Source organism: Somniosus microcephalus, chromosome 14 (assembly GCF_052327205.1).
Source record: "Somniosus microcephalus isolate GS21.2 chromosome 14, FLI_Smic_1.0, whole genome shotgun sequence".
In the NCBI taxonomy this organism is placed as follows: domain Eukaryota; kingdom Metazoa; phylum Chordata; class Chondrichthyes; order Squaliformes; family Somniosidae; genus Somniosus; species Somniosus microcephalus.
The window spans coordinates 11,587,312-11,603,159 of record NC_141000.1 but is presented as its reverse complement, the minus strand read 5'-3'; the positions used below and the strand labels follow the sequence as shown (position 1 = coordinate 11,603,159).

General features: G+C 45.6%; 1 protein-coding gene across 1 annotated transcript in view; it reads left to right on the top strand.

Moving 5' to 3' along the window:
* The window catches only part of cnksr2a (connector enhancer of kinase suppressor of Ras 2a), a 775,384-nt gene that overhangs the window by 359,970 nt on the left and 399,566 nt on the right, over positions 1-15,848 (top strand). The window lies entirely within an intron of this gene.

Below are 15,848 nucleotides of genomic sequence, written 5' to 3'. Positions count from 1 at the left end.
TGGTGACATTTTTGCACCACGCATTCGGAGAGAGAGAGAGAGAGAGAGAGACTTCTGGAGAGATTCAACGCTGTGTGGAGGAGTTTTGAGTACTGAGCAGCACTTTGCAGGTTCATTTTGATTTGCCCTTCCTTGCTTCGCCAGCGCTCTGAGGTAGTGCCTCGCTCCTCGGCCTTTGCGCCTTAAGACAGGTGTGAAGTGCCTGATTTAGCGCTCCAATCACCTCCAGCGGCGATAAAAGCCAAGTTTGCCGTTGGAGGCGATAATTAGCGCCAGGCGCTAAACTTTGCGCACCGCCGATAATGGCGCCCCAAACGGGGCGATACTGAATTTTTCCCCCTGAAGCTCTAATAGCGGTCCATCTGTTTTGGCTGATGCTGCATCATCTTCTTAGGGTCTGATCGCTCTATTGATGCAAAAGCAGTCTAGCAATTAGTGGAGGCTGATGGCATATGCACTGAGAGCTTTTACTCGTTTCAAACAGAAATGTGCACATATTGAGAAGGGGGCATTGATTATGACCTGAGCATGCAAACATTAATTGAGTATTTAATTACAGTGAAATTGCATATGAAAACAACCTTGATTTTCTTGCTTCAATTACAAGAATTTAAGCAAGCTGTTGCTGAGAATCACAGATGACAGATCAATAAGCTTCTGCGCGTTATCCATGTGAGAGAGAAAACTTTAAGTAGTGCAGATACATTACTGAGGACCAGAATGGTCGTAGTGCTGAACATGTAGAAATCAAATCAAAATTACAGTGTTTACTTTGACATTGTTTGCCAAATTATTCCAGATTGTGAACACTTGAAAAGACAGAATATATAAACAGATATGTGTAGAGATGGCTGGCAAAACAAACGTGAACCTTATCATACTTTAAGATTTGAATAACCAGTGGTGCAGCATGTTGATGAAACCATCACAGATGGGTCAGCAGATATTGCAGAAATGTCATGAAGGTCATCAAGAGGTTGTGATGTATTGAAGAACTCAAGCCTTCTAGATGATGGTCTCTCTTTAGTAAAGTGTTTTAAAGATCTAGTTTAGGATTGTACTATTTGAGGGTAATTTAAAGTTTTGGTGATAATGTAAAATGAGCGATATTGGATCGGCTGCCCATAATACACCTCACCTGAAAATCCGATGTTGCACGTTTTACAGTAACATTAAAAGTTAAAATTACCCCCGCTGGACATTGTGAAGAACTACTGAGGAGGTCTATATTCCTAAACTAACGGCGACTGTGGCAGAGCACTAGTTCAGATTTGCAAAATGCCCATAGGGTTGAAATAGTTCAGTTGTGCAGTAGAACTAATATTTTTCATTTAAAATCTAAATTCCTCATATATGGCATTCTGGAAATTTTAACATCTGACAGTGGCCGTACCTTGAGTTTGTACCTTGAGTTACAAAGTTTTCAATCAAATAGGGATTGACAGAAAGCATTAGTAGTCTAAGGGAACCACAAAATAAAGCTGTGAAAAGGTTGTTGATCAACCCAAGATTGCAATGTCATCAAACAGGTCCACACCAGGACAAATGGACATTTTCCAAGTGAGCTAATTATTACTCAGCATTAATTATTCATGTCATTATTCACCTAAAACAACATCTAGCTCACAATGGTACTGAAAGTCTTACACTAAAACAACAGGGTTTATTACAGAACTACTTAAATGACGGACTACAGCCCACAAGTTGTAATGATCAGTAACCTGTCATTCTGGAATGGTACACTAGGCAGTGCTGTATGTATATAAGAGTGGGCTACCCAGGATGCACTAGGCTACCCACAAGGCAGCAGTCAAGATGGAGGCCTCTACAGATACTGTACCTAGTCCACATGTGCTCAATAAAGTGTCTAGCAAAAGCTAGCTGTTCTTAATAAAAACGACTAGTTATTAATGAACATAACACAAGTGAATCGAGAAAGCCTTACGTTTGGACTTAGCATGTGATCAGCCAATCTCACTCTGGCTTTCTTGCACCATCATAGATTGGAATCAATGTAAAATGACTCCTAAGAGTTTCAGGGGGTTATGTTCGAGTTTCTTTTAAAAGCTTAACCTTCCAGATTAATAGCATCACAGTACTTTGCATGAAATTAACTATCACTAGGTCTAGAATTCTAGAAAGACCTTAGAAGCCCATGCCACCTGAAACAAGCAAAAGTCTGCTTGCAGACCACATCTGTGCAGAATTAATGAGCTGTCAAACGTGATTGTTGTTATCTACTATGTATTAAAATCGCTGTATGGGTCGCAACATTCCATTTCAAAATACATTGAAAACTCTAGGTCAACACCTGGCAGGATGACCATCCTAACTCCAAACCCCCTCCCCAACTGTCTCCCCTTCCAGCTGTCAAGAGTCTGGGACCAAATTGTCAATATTATGCTTCATGGAGCCTCCTTAACCCAACGGCAGTGATTTATGTCTCAGTTCCCCTCTTCCTCCTCCTCGCTTTACCCTTCTCCACTCTCTTCTCCCTCTCCCTTCTCAGCCCTCAAAGTCATCCCCCTTCCTCCCTCCTCCTTGCCTGCCTTGGTCCAATTAACCCCTGTCCGCTCACCTTTCTTGACCTGTAGACTTCACTTGGTCTTCACGCCCCATGTACAGTGCCACAGCAGATTGACTAGTTACAATGCAACTTTACCCCACATTATTTTGTGGCAAAAAAATATAGTGGGGAAATAAAGGCTGCGATTTCCCTACCTGGGTGGGTCCGTGGCGGGCAAGGTCGGTGGCTGGTCGCAGCCTCGCTGTTGGCTCCATCCCAGCCTCCAACATGACACTCCTCTGATTGGGCTTGTTAAGACCGCCCAGCGAGTTTTACCGGTCAATTGAAGGAAGCGGGTTTCATGACGCGTCATCAGCCGGTTTCCTTCAAGGGACCATGCACAAATTTACTTTGACAGTTGTGCTGTCAGTGTTGTACAGCATTGAGGTGCGACAAGCACGGCACAGAGGTGCACGGCTGCACCCAAGCTCTCCCATGACACTCTCTCTATGCTTATGTAGGGAGTCACAGCACGCAGGGAGGTTCTCTTCCCTTCCAATGGGCATAAAACAGCTCCCCAGGAGACCAACGCAGCCTGGTTGCACATTGCACAGGAGGACACAAGCAGGGATGTCATCAGGAGGACCAGGCTGCAGTGGCACAAACCTTTCAATGATCTCAGTAGATCACGAAACATTACAGCCACACTCAACCTCACCCTGCTGTGCCACTCATCACATCCCTAACACTCTGCCTTCCCTACCCTACTCCTGCACATCCTTACTCACACCAACTTACCTTGCACCTCCACCCATCCCTCTCTATCTATAATGGCCCAGAACTTGGTGTCGGGGGCTTGCCGCGCGTGCAAGCCCCCGATCTGCACTCACCCGGCGCGCTGACATCTGAAGCCCGGGCCTGCTTGCATTTCCTGTCACAGGCCCGGTTCAGATGTCAGCGCGCAGTGCTTACCTGATCCAGCGGCGTAGTTAGTGCGATGTGCCGGCTGGGATCAGGTGAGCACTGTACAACCAATCAAGGGAGGGGAAGGTTCATTCATGAGTTTGAGAGTAAGAACTGTCAAACTCATGAAAACTACGGGGGCCCAAAACACTATTTAAAATTTAAATAAAAATTTAAAAAACATCCCAATCATTAAATTAAGTATAAATAAGTTTAAAAAAATAATTTAAACAATCATTTTTTTTTGTGAAAAAAAATTAATTTTTAACAAAAAGGGTCTAAAACTAAACTTACCTTATTGTAGATTTTTTAAAATAATAAACCTGTGGAAAAAAAAATTCTAAATTACACTAAAACACCACTTACCTGTAAAAATAAATACTTACGTGTGCTTTTTACAAGCGTAAAGACCGGAGGCCTTTAGACATGCGCAAATCCCCCAAAACAGAGGAAATCCAAGACGCACGCGCTGCCCCCTACAGCGCACGCGCTAGCCTGTTCACCTCTTGGGTTAGAGGAGAGGAAATGCCGGCTTTCAGCGCATGCGCTGTGCATGCTGAAAACCGGCATTTCCTCCGGCCAGACGCGTGAGTACCCCTTCCGTACTCACGCGTTTGGGGAGGAATTACTGCCCCATTATCACTTCCCCATCTCACCAGCCACCACTCACCCTCAGCCTAGTCCAATCAGACCAACTAACAACACACAAGGGTCATGTAAACTTTCTGTTAATGTGTTGTCAAGCATTGAAATCTTTATTGTCACCACTTTGCCTTTTTGGTACAGATTTGTATGCATCTTTGAAAGTGTGTTAGTGATTTCCAGTGAATGGTGAGACATAACGTTACCGCCCCCCCCCCTCCCCCCGGCAATGGTGATGAGTGTGAAAGGAATGACAGCACGGTGGCATAGTGGTTAGCACTGTTGCCTCACAGCGCCAGGGACCCGGGTTCGAATCCGGCCTCGGGCAACTGTCTGTGTGGAGTTTGCACATTCTCCCCGTGTTTGCGTGGGTTTCCTCCAGGTGTTCCGGTTTCCTCCCACAGTCCAAAGATGTGCGAGTTAGGTTGATTGGCTATGATAAATTGACCCTTAGCGTTAGGGGGATTAAATACGTGGGGTTACGGGGATAGGGTGGGATATGTGTCGGTGCAGGCTCGATGGGCCGAAATGGCCTCTATCTGCACTGTGGGGTTTCTGTGATTATAGGGATGCTTTATGGTGCTGGTGTGGGATGGTACCAACCTGGTGCACCATGTGACAGCCAGAGTGTACAGTGTTAAGTGAAGCAAATCTGGACTCGGTGAGGCCATCGCTGGCGTCCCGTAGCAGCAATGTGCACGGTTGATGATGCCCTGTGTCCTGTGCAGCATCAGTTGATTGCGGAGAAGGTTAGTGTGGATGTTGGTGCTGCTGGTGTGCCCGGTGATGCTGGTGTTGGGGCTGATCGTGGTGGGATTCTGAGGACCAGGGTGAGATTTTTTCAAGGGCACCGATGCTGATGGAATAGATGGCAGGTGCGGTTGAGATGACAGAAGCAATCTGTCAGTGTTGAGATAGGTTGTTCCAAGGAGGTGACAGTGGGTAGAGAGATTACTCCAAACACTTCAAAAGTGAATAAAGCTCAAAAGTGGGTTCCAAATCATTAATGTTCCAGCTTCTAAGATTGAGAAGTGAACAGCTATGAAATGGTGGGTTTTATACCACTTTTGCAGCTGTCACCTATTCACAGCAATTTACCTGACACGATAGCCGCTCTCCGGGAACCTTGTTGAAAACCTGGTAAAATGGTAAGTACATGGGAAAATGGTTCTTAACTACCTTTTAATAAGCTTTTAACTATCTGAATTGGCTGACCCGCCGTTTGGTGCCGGGTCTATTCAGAGATGACAGACCCGACACTTGGGAAACTGACAAGGAGGCGGGTTTACAGCGGGATACCGACCCGCTGTCAATCTTTGTGATTTTGACAGCTGACCCGCCTCCAAATTCGCTCTCTGAGCGCCGGCAAAATTCAGCCCCTGGAGTTTGGCTGGTGTTGACAGCTCTGGTTAATTCAGTTTTCAGAGATACAACTTCAGAACTTTGGAGACTGGAAAATATATTTATAAGGTGAAGAAAGGGAAGATATGAAGTTGAAAATTGACAGTGAAAATATTTGGTTTGCAAATACCACTCTTCACCAGCCAACTAGTACTGAGCTGCTACCAGTGGGTTTTGCAGTAAATTGGTGAGTTACAAGCTGTAGTATGTCTGACTGCTTGTATCTGCATATTTGCATAATTTCTGAGATTTACATTAGATAGGACAACAGGTGCACTTTAGTTCACTTAGGCTCCAAGTTCAATTATTTAAAAAAATTCAGGGAGCATAACTATACCTCTAAACTTCAAAACTTGTCAATCAGCACTGACGCTTCACACTGCAGGTATGTATTATAGCGGCAACAGCGTTTTATGTTCAGCATTTGCCACCTGGAAATCAGTTCTGTTTTTGTTACTCAAATACAGCGCGCATGGTGAATAATCATGGGAAATCTCGCATCTTACAAAAGACGTGCTTCTGGAAGTTTCTCTTGCTGACTGACGAAACATAAATAACCATTTTCATTCCCCGGTTTAGAATGCTTTTAAGGAAAAAGTCTCAACTGTAATTGCTTCTGCATGTACATTATAAAGTGAACTGTGATTTTATTTTGCTTAAGCTAGTGGCCTTTATTGTAATAAAATAATTTAGGTTAGGCCGAGTGCCAAGATAGATTTAGCATTATAATTACAAATAAGATGCATTTTCCAAATACAGTTGTTGAATTGCTTGATAGCATTGAGAACCTGACAGCGCGGAGTCCTCTGTGGCTCAATTAAGATTGCTTTACTGTTGAAAATGCCTTTGCCGTCTTAATGTGAAGTCTTCTTTAGGTCATTGTGTAGGAATATAATAAATCTAAAAATACAATGCTTCCGACACCATAAGCAACTGCGTATATACCCAGTCCATTGCAGTGTTTTCAGTTCTGGAGATACCCAAGAATTTTTGGGAAAATAGAATGACTCAAAGCAAAAACTGTGTACTTATGAATACAGATGTTTGAGGTTTACAGGGCTTTCAATAGTGAGTAATACTCACTATGTTATTTCTGTCAATCTACAGGGAAACAGGTACCTATGTGTTGTTCCAAAATGGATATGTAGCATTCCTGGTAAACCACCTCGGTTGTATAAAGTTAAAGTAACCAAAGAAGCTATGGGAAGCAATATTCTATTCCCATTGCAATGGGTAGCTTGCAACTATTATTCAGTGGCAAGAGGTCTGATTTTAACTTGGCCCGCCGGGCCGGAATGGAGCTGTATCGACCTAAAATGGGCGTGCTGCCACTTACCGTCTCAATCCCGCTTCAATCCCGCCCGTCGCCATTTTGCCCAGGGCCTACACAAAGAGGCCCAGGTGCTTGCCTAAATTCGGTGGGAGTCTCATTAAATCATGCAAGCTATGCAAATCGGGGTCCATTGATGCGATTGGGCCCACAAGAAAAGACACGAACCGCTGCCAGTCCCACTGGACCTCCCGCCGGAATTAACTGGTTGCATTCGACCTGCTTCCCATCCATTGTCTGCCAGTGGTTAAAATTGGGCCGAATGAAGTCTACCAATTGGTGGAATTAATCATTTTTTAGCAGATGCAAATTTGAAGGTCGAGAATTCTGTGCTTCCTTTTATCAGGGATTTATATCGGATCCAGAGTCAATGAATGCATAATGCCCTGAAAAGTTAAATTCACACGGAGCCTCCCTGCAGTCCCTTTCATGCTAAGGGTTCCCAGATACAATTCACCCAGGCTAGGAGAGTCCTTACTGGCTAAATAACAGCAACGGTTTGCATTTATATACACTTCAATGACGAATGATGTGCTAAGGCACTTCACAGACAAAAATCAACACCAAGCTAAAGGAGATATTAAGATGGGTGATTAAAAGCTTGGTCAGATGTGGGTTTTAAGGAGTGACCTAAAGGGGGAGAGGGAAGTGGAGAGTCGGAAGAGGTTTTGGGAGGAAATTCCCTAGGGACCCAGGTGGCTGAAGGCACAGCTGTCAATGTTCAGCACCATTCGAGACTCGTCAGATACTGACGCAGTCCGTGTTCATATGCAGCAAGACCTGGACAACATTCAGACTTGGGCTGACAAGTGGCAAGTAACATTCGCACCACACAAGTGCCAGGCAATGACCATCTCCAACAAGCGAGACTCTAACCATCTCCCCTTGACATTCAATGGCATTACCATCGCTGAATCCCCCACTATCAACATCCTGGGGGTTACCATTGATCAGAAACTGAACTGGACCAGCCATATAAATACTGTGGCTACAAGAGCAGGCCAGAGGCTGGGAATTCTGCGGCGAGTGTCTCACCTCCTGACTCCCCAAAGCCTTTCCACCATCTACAAGGCACAAGTCAGGAGTGTGATGGAATACTCTCCACTTGCCTGGATGAGTGCAGCTCCAACAACACTCAAGAAGCTCGACACCATTCAGGATAAAGCAGCCCGCTTGATTGGCACTCCATCCACCACCTTCAACATTCACTCCCTCCACCACCGGCGCACCGTGGCTGCAGTGTGTACCATCTACAAGATGCACTGCAGCAACTCGCCAAAGCTCCTTCAACAGCACCTTCCAAACCCGCGACCTCTACCACTTAGAAGGACAAGGGCAGCAGACGCATGGGAACATCACCACCTACAAGTTCCCCTCCAAGCCACACACCATCCTGACTTGGACCTGTATCGCCGTTCCTTCACTGTCGCTGGGCCAAAATCTTGGAACTCCCTTCCTAACAGCATTGTGGGTGTACCTACACCATATGGACTGCAGCGGTTCAAGAAGGCGGCTCACCACCATCTTATCAAGGGCAATTAGGGATGGGCACTAAATGCAGGCCTAGCCAGCGATGCCCACATCCCATCAATGAATAAAAAAGATAAATTTAAAAAATGGCGAGTGTGTCTCTGCATCACTCCTAAATCTAATTTGATGCCAGCCTTGCTCAATGGTAGCACTCCCGCCGTGGGTTCAAGCCCCACTTCAGAGACATGCGCTTAATCTAGACTGACACTTCATTGCAGTACTGAGGGAGTGCTGAACTGTTGAAGGTGGTGACTTTTGGATGAAATGTTCAACTGAGGCCCCATCTACCCCCTCAGGTGGACATAAACATTCCCTGGGATTATTACAAGAAGATCAGAAGAGTTCCTCTGGTGTCCTAGCCAATGTTAATCCCTCAACCAATACCGCTAAAAAAACAGATTATCTGGTCATTGCTGTTTGTGGGATCTTGCTGTGTGCAATTTGCACAATGACTGCACAGAGATGCATGGCTGCACCCAGGTTCTCCCATGACTCCCTCCATATGCTCATGCAGGGAGTCACAGCAGGCAGGGAGGTTCTCTTCCCTTCCCATGAGCGGACGAGACCTCCCCAGGAGAACAATGCAGCCTGGTTGCACATTGCACAGGAGGACACAAGCAGGGATGTCGTCAGGAGGACCAGGCTGCAGTGGCGCAAACCTTTCAATGATCTCAGTAGATCACGAAACGTTACTGCAAAGCCACACTCAACCTCACCCTGCTGTGCCACTCATCACATCCCCATCACTCTGCCTTCCCTACCCTATTCCTGCACATCCTTACTCACACCAACTTACCTTGCACCTCCATCCGTCTCCCTCTATCTACAACATCACTTCCCCATCTCACTAGACACCCCTCACACTCGCCCTCATCCTTGTGTGTTTTAGCCAATGCTCATGTAAAGTTTCTGTTAATGTGGCGTCAAACATTGAAACCTTAATTGTCAACACTTTGCATTCTTGGACAGATCTGTGTGCACCTTTGGAGGTGGCTTAGTGAGTTGCAGTGAATGGTGAGACATAACGTTACCCCCCAGCAATGGTCATGAGTGTGAAAGGAATGGCTTGGGCATTGTAGGGATGTTTATGGTGTTGGTGTGGGGTGATGCCAACCTGGCGCATCATGTGACAGCCACGGTGTACAGTGTCAAGTGAAGTGAACCTGGCCATGGTGAGGCCATCCCTGGCCTCCCAGGCAGCAATGTGGTCGGGTGATGATGCCCTGTGTCCTGTGCAGCATCAGTTGATTGCGGAGAAGGTTGTTGGTGCTGCTGGTGTGCCTGGTGCTGCTGGTGTTGGGGCTGATCGTGGTGGGATTCTGAGGACCAAGGTGAGATAGTTGCAAGGGCACCGATGCTGATGTAATAGATGGCCGGTATAGTTGAGATGACAGAAGCGATCTGTCAGTGGTGAGAGAGGTTGTTTCAATGAGATGACACTGGAGAGAGAGTTTACAGCAAACACTTGCAACCAGCATAAAGCTCAGTGGGGGTGAAATTCCCATCGTTGGCGCCTCCGATGCTTGATTAGTGCATCAGGGAAGCCATGAGAGGTAGTGCTCATCTTGACTTGGTCTTTGTCCAGACAGTGGACAGAAAATGAAGGTTGTGAGACCCTTGGGGGAATAATTAAGTTTAACATGATCTGGGATTCAGAAATAATAAAGACCAGCTGCCGGGTATATAACTTTAAGAGGAGTCAGTTAAGAAAATGACAGAACAACTTAATAAATTGATCAGGGGATGTCGTTCTTCAGCACTTCAGTAAAGCACAAGGGAAACACATTTAAAGGCATAATATTGAACGTGCTGGATTAATACATCCAGCAGGTTTGGACTAAACAAGCGTGACCCTACATAAATTGATAAACAAATCAAAAGTGAATCCAAGAGGGAAGAATTACCTCTGCAAATCTTGCCGTGAGAAAGAGGGTGGGGTCCACTGGGATGAATATAAGAACGTGCAGAAACCTGTTAAAAGGGTAATATGAAGGACAAAGAGAGACCTAGAAAAAAAGCATAGCTCCAGACACAAAGCTTCACAGTAAGAACAGTAAGTACTGCAACAGTAAGAGAGCAGAGCTGAGAACCATAAAAGGAGCAAACAGGCTTGAAACACAGGATGAGCATAAAATTTTGGTCCGGATTCTGTGGTCAGCGGCGAACGAATGGCTCCAGCCGTTGTTTAATCTTGCACTTGCTCATTGACTTACTAAGGTACTTTGTACTGGAACCTACTGTAAATTAGAGAGCCAGAATGGCACGGCACCCTCTACATGGGATCTGGGACCTGTGTGAACAGGGAAAGCAAATGTGTATCTCCTCAACCAATCACCTGCAGCAACTCGCCAAGGCTTCTTCGGCAGCACCTCCCAAACCCGCAACCTCTTCCACCTAGAAGGACAAGGGCAGCAGGCACATGGGAACCTCCAAGTTCCCCTCCAACTCACACACCATCCTGACTTAGAAGTATATCGCCGATCCTTCATCGTCGCTGGGTCAAAATCCTGGAACTCCCTCCCTAACAGCACTGTGGGAGTACCTTCACCACACGGACTGCAGCGGTTCAAGAAGGCGGCTCATCACTACCTTCTCAAGGGCAACTAGGGATGGGCAATAAATGCTGGCATTGCCAGCGACGCCCTGATCCCATAAACAAATGAAAAAAAGATTAAAGAATCGTTAATGAGCAGCGCAGAGTTTGAACCAGGAAATGTCAGTTTGTATATTTAATTCAGTGTCAAATCAGGTACAGAAAGCGATTAAGGGAGAGAGATAAAAAGAGGCAGAAAGAAAAAAATACAATTATTTACTTTGTAATTTTTTTAAATCTCCAATAATAATTAAAATTGATGGAATGAGACTCCACACTTATAAAAGTTAATTTTCAGTGCCAGAGAGGCTGTTTGGCAGTAATTAAGACTTAAAAATTTGCTTACACTAGAATGGACAAGCCCTAACTTTATCTGGCGAGTTAGACGGTATCTATCACGTAAGTACAGCAACTTCATGCTGTTCCATGTATTTCAATGCCGAGTCTCTCGGCGAGATACCGGTATAGCGCAGCTTCTGGAAGAGCAGGGCATCTTGGACAGCAGCTTCCTGATTTCCACATTTGACTGTGCAAGTATGGTCACCAGGAGTTGCTGTCTGATTTACAAGTTAGGAACGGTGAGCGCTGATATCCTCACCGGTGTTTCTGCAGCAAAATCCGGCCCATTATGAATGATTACTTCCTCTAAATATTGACTGTGTAAGACATGCATGATATGCTCTGCGCAAACACAGGTACCCCAGGAAAAATTAATGACTTCAATACAAATGAGATGGAAGTCTTGCACAAGCTCAAAGGAATCAAAACCAATAAATCCCCAAAGATAGAGGCTATTTATCGTAGAGCGCTCAGGGAGAAATCAGGAGATTTGTGAGGCATTGACAGATTGTTATGAGGGAGTCTGGCCACTGAGGAAGTACCAGTAGATTAAAAACAGACGAATGTGATTCCCATTTTCAAAACATGCAACAGACACAGGCAACCACAAACCCATTAGTCTTACTTCAACCCCATGTAAATAATAGCTTTGTAAACAGGAGTCAACATGAATTCAGAAATAGAAAATCCTTCCTGCCCTGAGGAAGTGATATCCCAAGTGGATTGTTATAATATGTTGCACCTAGACTTCCAGAAGGCATTTGTGCAGACTTCAGTTTACAAAGCTATTACTTTACAAATCATCTTGAAAGTTACCCGTGATAAAGTCCCACAGTTTAGCTCAGTGCTTTGCGAATTCTTGATAAGTGTTGGGTATGGATCAGAAATTGGTTTATGGGTTAAAAAATAATGAGTACTTGTTTGAGGAGTTATATTGGGGTGGGTGTGGGAGGGGGCATAGAGTTGGATGTCCCAATGATCAGTGCTGGGCCCACTACTTTTCTAATTGACATCAGTGACTCGTACTCAAACGCAATGCAAATTGGTCAAGAAAAGGCCTTCAAAAACTCGCTTTAAAAAAAAATCTGACTGTGCCTTTGATATTTTCCACTCACAAGTTATTTTACTTTATTCCCTGCCTGTAAATCATGCTGAGTTGTTTCCTTTCATATGAGGAGCATTATATAAACAGTTGTTTAATTCTCATCATCACTTCTAGCATAAAAATGTAGCAATTGTAGTTAAAGTGAAAAAAAAAGGCCACGTTTTTATGTTCTGTCTTTGCACCAAAATATATCCAAAGGAATTGAATGTGCTTACACTTTACTCAGTATGCAAAGTGCTGTGGGCACCAGTGTTCACATCATTCGTACACCACTAAATTTGCTGACAAAGGGCTGGATTTTGATACTGGAGGCGTGTAGGAGGCGGGACTACAACTTTCGGGGTTGTAGTCCTGCCTCCATCAAGTTGTGGCCAACCCACGCAATTTTCACCTGATTGACCTTGTTGAGCCCACCCAGCGGGCTCAGCAGGCCACTTAAGGGCCACCCGGCAACAGGTGACGTCACAGATTGACATTTCATCTGTCAAGAGCTTTTGACTGATGAAATATCAGCGATTGACAGCTCTTTGAAGCTGTCAAACACTGACAATCTGTACACTAAGTTAATTCCTTCCTCTCAGGCTGATTTAGAGATCTCTCCAGAACAGAAAGCAGAGGCTGCAGATTTTGACAGCTCGCGGCCATTCTGCTTTCTGTGCCGGTGAGATGAGGGACTCCCGAGACCTGAAGGAAGAAAGGCTGTAAAGGTAAGTAAAACTTCTTTAAACACTTTACACACACCAAACACACTTACCTCTGCACTCATCCACCCATCACTCACCTGAACACCGGACATCTCGACCCCTCCAAGCCCTTCAGCCCGACGGTCCGCCTCGCTAAATTGGTGTGGTTTGGCACCGTCGGGAATCCCACACTTCAGGGTTAAAAATAGGGATTAGGCTAAAAACTGCCTGTTAACTACCTGTTAACAGGCAGTTAATTGGCACTAATCCCCTTCCCGCCTCGGGGAGGCGGCTCCCAGCACAGGTCGGGCCCCCGCCTCCTTTGAAACTGGCATGGAGACGGATTGGGGCGGGATGGGTTCGTGCCCCCCCGATTTCGCGATTTTAAACCCCCACACGCCTCCAATCCCGCCTCCACGACCCAATGAAAACCCTGCCCAAAGTCTCTAGAACAATTCGTAAGAGATACTAAAAGCACCATGTCAGCTCCAGACATTGGCTTTAGGCAAGGAGATATGGGAAATAGTTCTGCAATCAAACCCGGAGTATGTTCTCTACATTACAACTGTGATTACATTTTCAAAGTACTTCATTGGCTGTGAAGCATTTTGGGATGTCCTAAGGTTGTGAAAGGTGCTATATAAATGCAAGTTCTTTCTTTCTTTTTGCATACTGTGAAAATATATTTGTGCACTAAATCAAAGTAGATTTATAAGTTTTTTCTGTGTATTCTGTGGTGCATTGTCATGCTGTTGCTGAATCTCAATGGTATAATTAATTTCCCCAAAACCTATTCACTGTGTAATGTTTACATAGGCAAGAGTAGATTTCTTTATATTTTTTATATTCACAAAAGCAAAGGCCCTGAAATTCCTGGGGTTGGAGTGGGCAGAAAGGAAGATTTCCATCCAAGGTTGGGAGGGAGTCAGGAATTTGGGCCAGAAGCAGTTTCCGCTGGGATTCTGTCCTATTTATACATCCCCTTTAGTTTCCAGTGGAGTGGAGTCCATGGGTGGATCTTTGGCCCACCACCACCTCCACATCAAGGGAGCATGTCTAGGGGAGTTCTTGGGTTTTCCTGGGAATTCTGCCTAGTATGCCCACAGTAGACCTCAACCTTGAGAGCTGTCATGAGTCCCATTGAGACCTTTATATGGTCCCAAAACCTTTACTGGACTAGGATAATTGATCCTGGAAAGGATCAGTTACCTTTAGCCTGCAGGGATAGTCACTCTGCGGGGAGCTGAAACTCTTCAAGGTTTTTTTCTTCTGCTCAGATGGACCTTGGGGCACCTCAGCTTCCACTCCACCTCACTTGTGCTAACAGAATGGGTCTCCTGGTATTTCAGAGCCAAAGGGGAGAATTTTCTGGGGGGTCAGCGGGTGGGATCGGTGGCAGGTCGGGTGGGAACGTTTTTTTTTTGACAGTGGGTCGGGACCCCGCTGTCAACCCACTGCTACGCACCTTTACCAAATGTCGGGTCTGTCAGCGCTGAGCAGACCCGACAGGCAGCGGCGGGGGAGGCAATTCAAGTCATTATGACCTTGTTAACAGAGGATTAACAACAACTTTGAGCTCACCTTTAGAATTTACCAGCTCACCAACGGGGTCCACGCTGCTTGGGGATCACGTCTGTTAAGCTGGGCGGGAGTTGAATGGCCATGAAATCATCCCATTACTTGACAGCTTGAAATGTGCTATAAAAGCTCCCATCTCACAGCTGTTCACTTTCCAAGCTCAGAAGCTGTTGCTTACTGCATTTGGAAGACAGATTGAGCTTTATGCAGGTTGCAAGTGTTTGGAGCAAACTCTCTATCTAGTGTCACCTCATTGGAACAACCTCTCTCACCATTGACAGATTGTTTCTGTCATCTCAAGTGCACCTGCCATCTATTCCATCAGCATGGGTACGGTTTATACTGTCTCACCTTGGTCCTCAGAATCTGACCACGATCAGCCCCAACACCAGCTGCACCAACAACAACACCAACCTTCTCCGCAACTAACTGATGCTGCACAGGACAGATGGCATCAGCACCCGACCACATTGCTGCCCGGGAGGCCAGGGATGGCCTCACCATGGCCAGATTTACTTCACTTGATGCTGTACACCCTGGCTGCCACATGATGTGCCAGGTTGACACCACCCCACGCCAACAACATAAAGCATCCCTACAATACCCAAGCCATTCCTTTCACACTCATCACCATTGCGGGGGGTACCATTATGTCTCACCATTCATTGCAACTCAGCCACTAACAAAGGTGCACACAAATCTGTCCAAGAACGGAAAGTGTTGAAAATAAAGATTTCAATGTTTGACAGCACATTAACAGAAACTTCACATGAACATTGGCTAAAACACACAAGTGCCTACTATTGTGTGTTGTTAGTTGGTATGATTGGACTAGGATGAGGGTGAGTGTGAGGGGTGGCTAGTGAGATGGGGAAGTGATAATGTAGATAGAGAGGGATGGGTGGAGGTGCAAAGTAAGTTGGTGTGAGTAAGGATGTGCAGGAGTAGGGTAGGGAAGGCAGAGTGATTGGGATGTGATGAGTGGCGCAGCAGGATGAGGCTGAGTGTGGCTTTGCAGTAACGTTTCGTGATCTACTGAGATTGTTGAAAGGTTTGCGCCACTGCAGCCTGGTCTTCCTGACGACATCCCTGCTTGTGCCCCCCTGTACAATATGCAGCCAGGCTGCGTTGATCTCCTGGGGAGGCCTCTTCCGCTCATTGGAAGGGAAGAGAACCTC